A 4,714-nucleotide genomic window follows, 5' to 3' on the forward strand; every position below is an offset into this window, starting at 1 on the left:
GGCAGAGAGCCTGTTCTACTTTAGGTAAGCATTTCCATGCTTACTTAGTGCTAACTAACTTAGTGCTAACTTAGTGCTCTGTATATAAAATCTGTCTTAGAGCACTAGTTAAGTATACAATTTTACCTATATGTTCCCCAAAATTCTAGTTTAGCACTTCTTAGTTGGGATTCAGGAATCTGTGTTTTAACAACTCCACCAGGTGATTCTCATCATGAGAGAAGTTTGGGAAACACTGATCTGGAAGGACCTGGGACAAATCCCTGGTAAAGTTGTTCTAGGCAGTCCTCCTTTGCTGGGGTCTGAGTGGGCTGTCAATGACCTTCAATACTATATCTTGCTAGCCTTCTTGTTCTGCCTTTTCCTGTGAAAAGCTGCCAGGACAAGCTTTCCCAAAGAAAATTCCCAATTTCACAGCATTGTTTAAGAATCTGGCGTGGCTTCCTATCACCAAATTTTAACCCTCCAGCTCTCTGGAAACTTCTGTTATCAACTGATTCCTCAAGTGTACTGATTCTTCTTCATCTCTTGATGTCAATGGTCCTTCTACTGGGTCTTTGTCATATACTGTTCATTCATTCACTAATTTATTCATTCAGCAAATAGATGGGATAGTCAATAAGTTCAGTCCAACTATAAGATGCAGTGATTCTACTAGCTATCATGTTGAGTATCTATTATGTGCAAATACTGTGGGGGCCACGAGAACATGGAACACATTATCCCTGCCCTTTTTATGGCAGTAAATGGAAACACAAAAGTCTGTGTTCACCAGCAGAGGCAATATCTTTATTTGCTAAGCCATACTCTTTAAAAAAATGTATTTTATTTTAAAGATATATTTTTTTTATTGATTTCAGAGAAAGGAGATGGAGAGAGCTAGAAACATCAATGATGAGAGAGAATCATTAATCGGCTGCCTCCTGCACGCTCCCCCACCCCCCGCATGGGGATTGAGCCTGAAACCCCTGCATGTGACCTGACCAGGAATCGAACCGTGACCTCCTGGTTCTTAGGTCAGTGCTCAATCTCTGAGCAACACCGGCCAGGCTAAACCACACTCTTCATCTGCATCCTCTGAGTGCCTTTTTTTTTTTCTTCCCCCCTCTGAATTTCCTTTTTGCCTTGTCTACATTAATTATTTCCATGTTTCCATCAAAATCATACCTGCTCCAGGAAGCATTCTCACTGGAGTCCTGGTCCTGGGTTGAATAGACTCTTGCTCAGAATTTACTCATGCAGATAACTCAAGGTTACTTGGCTCTTGCTACCTGCTACTTTGCAGTCTTCAGCTAATTTCACATGGGACTGGGGGCTCTCTCTTTGGCTATAAAAGAAGCTTCCTGTTCCTAGCTCCCCTCTGTCCTCTTAGCACAGTGCTCTGCACACAGCCCAGGGCATGCTGCTGAGTGCTGCTGAACAGCCGCTTTTCTGTCCTCAGGAATTCAGATCAGAAACTCGTGCACCTGCAGCTCAGAAAAGTGAAACTGCCTACTGGCCTTGACTGAGCCCTTGACTCAGAAAGAGGTCATTGGTTGGATTGTGCATTGTCTGGCATGAAGGAGCAATGCAGCCTAGAGTAGGGGGGATATAAAATCAGAAATATTTCACAACGTGCACATGGGGCCTGGGACGATGGATTTGATTTTGCTGCTTGTGCTGGCAGGAGACACTAAACAGATCAGGTTCACTACCCGTTACCATCACGGTAATCTTGGCTAACAGTGAAGCAAAGCCACCAAGGATCTGGTAGATTGATCAGCCCCTCCCACAACTATCGGAGGCTCACACCACATGGGACCCGGGGCGGAAGAAAGTCCTCTGGCGATGCTGTGTCATGCGTTCTCCTCAAAGACAACATTTCCTGGGCCAGACGTGTTCTGCTGTTTTTGGAGGAATGAGAATCCAGTCTCAGAGCTGGATTCAGAAAATAGGTCATCGATGTGCGTTGCAGTTCTTTTCCTTCCAGCTTTCTTCGGGGCTCGCTTCAGATTGCTTTTCTGCAGAGGACGGACGCAGCTGCCTTTGCTGGCGGGCAGTCGAGGGGGGTGAGCGGCCACTTTAGCCTCAGGCCCTTGCCGGGCACCACCCGACTCCTGGGTCCTCACCATCGCATCTACCTTTTGCCTGGGCTGTTAGATTCCCATTAAAGGAGTGCAGACACATCCCCCATGAGCGTTTTACACACATACACACACACACACACACACACACACACACACACACCCGCAGCCACTTGATTTGCCACCTGCAGTTTATAATAGAATGGACCTGTGGGATTATAAACCGCTTTGTTTCTGCACAGGACTTCTCAGCTTGCGGCCAAATTGAAGGGCATTAGTCATCAGTAAATTGCAGCTATTTTTAATGCGTTTCACCCAGAGAGGTTCAGAGCAGCTCAAGTTATGATAGATTTCCCCCTGCTTTGGTGAGGAAGTGCAAAATCTGATCATTTAGTTAACCATTTGTCATAGCTGGGGGCGCACATTGTTCCTTAGCAACTATAACATCGTGACTGATTTGTCATTCGATAACGTGGCAAGCTGAATATTAGATACACTCATTTATGGCACCATTTTTTTTTCTCCTCTCCGGTATTTGTATAGGTTTCAAATTAAAAATTCATAGAATGTGAGAGAAGGAACTTGCAGATAAAACCTAGAGGTCTTTGGCGTCGCCCTGGGAGCTGTGTCAAAGGCCAGTTCCCAGTCTCTCTCCTGGCCATTCAGTGTCAGCAGCTCTGCGCCTGAACAGGGGCAGTGAGGGGTGCCTGCAGCGAACTTTGAGAAACAGTGACTAATTCAACCATGTCTCGTTTTTCAGACGAGGAAACGGAGGCACAAAGAGGTGAAGAGACTTTAGATGGTTGCCAGGGTCGCAGGAATACAAGCCTGCCCCCAGGAGATCAGTGCATTTTCCACCATCCGCGAGACAAATCCTTGTTTTTCCTCAAGCTCTAAAAGGAGCCTGGCACAGGCTGCCCCTCGGGCAGCAGCAGAGCCCTGGGCCCTTCCCCTCATGCCGAGGGTGTAGCGGAAGGAGACCTGGGGGTTAGGATCGTGGCCGCTCCCTGTCTGCCTTGCCTCCCTCCTCCTCCCTGTTCCCTCACCCCAACAGACCTTCCGCCCACCACATACTATAAAAGTTAGACAAAATATTCCGAATAACATACGCATACATGGAAATCTTCATATGAATTTTCTCATAAGAATCAGATGTTGCTGGACAAGTTTCTATTTCAGTCGTTCTTGCTAGGCTTGATCGAGTGCAGGGGTTTACTGGGTGCATGCCTCAGATCGCTCTGCGTTCAGCAAGGTAAGCTGCCCCTCCACTGTGGAGTGATGCGGGGCACTCAGCTGGTGTCAGACTGGCTCCTGTGAGGATGTTAGGAACAGGACCTGCTTGTAAGAGGCTGGGAGGGAGGGCTTCTTGGAAGAATGCAGTAGGAACAGGGCTAGACTACAGGGCTGAGCAGGCCTCCGGCGGCTTGGATGTGGAATTCATAGTGAACCCACTCGCCAGTCCTCTCTCCAGTAGGCCCTTGTGGCTTCTTTCTTCTCTGCTTTCCTCTTCTTCTCCAGCTGGGCTTCTACTGGGCTCCTGCTGCCTGCCCTCCCGTGACTTCAAATGCCTCTGGGCCAGGAGAAATGCTCTGTGAAGCTCTCTTACTTGTGCTTTTTAAAAAATTATTTATCTTTTAAAATAAAATAATACATCCACCAGCAAATAAATTACTAGTTTAGAAAGGTGTAAAATTCAAAAAATTATATTTCTCCCTCTTCCAACCGCTCTGACTCCTACTACCTTTCCCTAAAGTTTTAGTTTTTTGTAGCCTTTTGGAACATATTTTGTAAGGTAAACACATATATAGAGAGATACATGCACATACACATATAAATAAAATGGTTATAAATGTAAATGTTCTTTTTACTTTCACAAAATATAATCTTTGCACACGGCTCAATATTTTTAAAAAACTGTCCATTGTATATTTTTGTATTATTTCCATCTTAGTTTATATAAAACTTGCCTTCTTTTATTTAAGTGATTACATATGGCTAGTGTTTCATTTTATGTAATTAAATAAAGTCTATTTTTTATTATCCAAATTTATTATTCAAATAAAGTCTATTTTATTTACTTCTCTTCAATTTCCAATCTGGATATTTAAAAAAAAATTTTTCTTGCCTTATTGCACTGATTCCACCATACTGTTGAATAGAAGTGGTGAGGGCAGACATTCTTGCCTTGTTCCTGGTCTTAAGGTGAAAGCATTTAATTTTTCACAGTTAAGTGTGATGTTAACTTTAGGTTTTTATTAGGTTGAAAAAGTACCATTTTATTCCTAGTTTGCTGAGCACTAAAAAAAAAAAAAAAAAATCCTGAATGGATGTTGGATTTTATCAAGTGTTTTTCTGCATCTATTAAGATGATTAAATGGTTTTTCCTTTTTTTAAATCTGCTAATATGATGAATCTAAATGTGCTTTCTTTTTATTACACACATAGAATAAATACCTACTGGTAAAAAAGTGGTATTTGAGAGATTGTCATTATTGTCTTAAAAAATGTTGGGCCAATTTATAATAACTCTCATATTGTCTTAAGTGCTCATGTCTCCAGATTCTTCTCAATACTGGGTATTATAAACTTAAAAAAAAAATCATGTCAGTTTGATAGAGATAAATGGCATCTCAATATTTTGATTTGCACTT

Source organism: Pipistrellus hanaki, assembly GCF_964339955.1.
Source record: "Pipistrellus hanaki genome assembly, chromosome: 8".
In the NCBI taxonomy this organism is placed as follows: domain Eukaryota; kingdom Metazoa; phylum Chordata; class Mammalia; order Chiroptera; family Vespertilionidae; genus Pipistrellus; species Pipistrellus hanaki.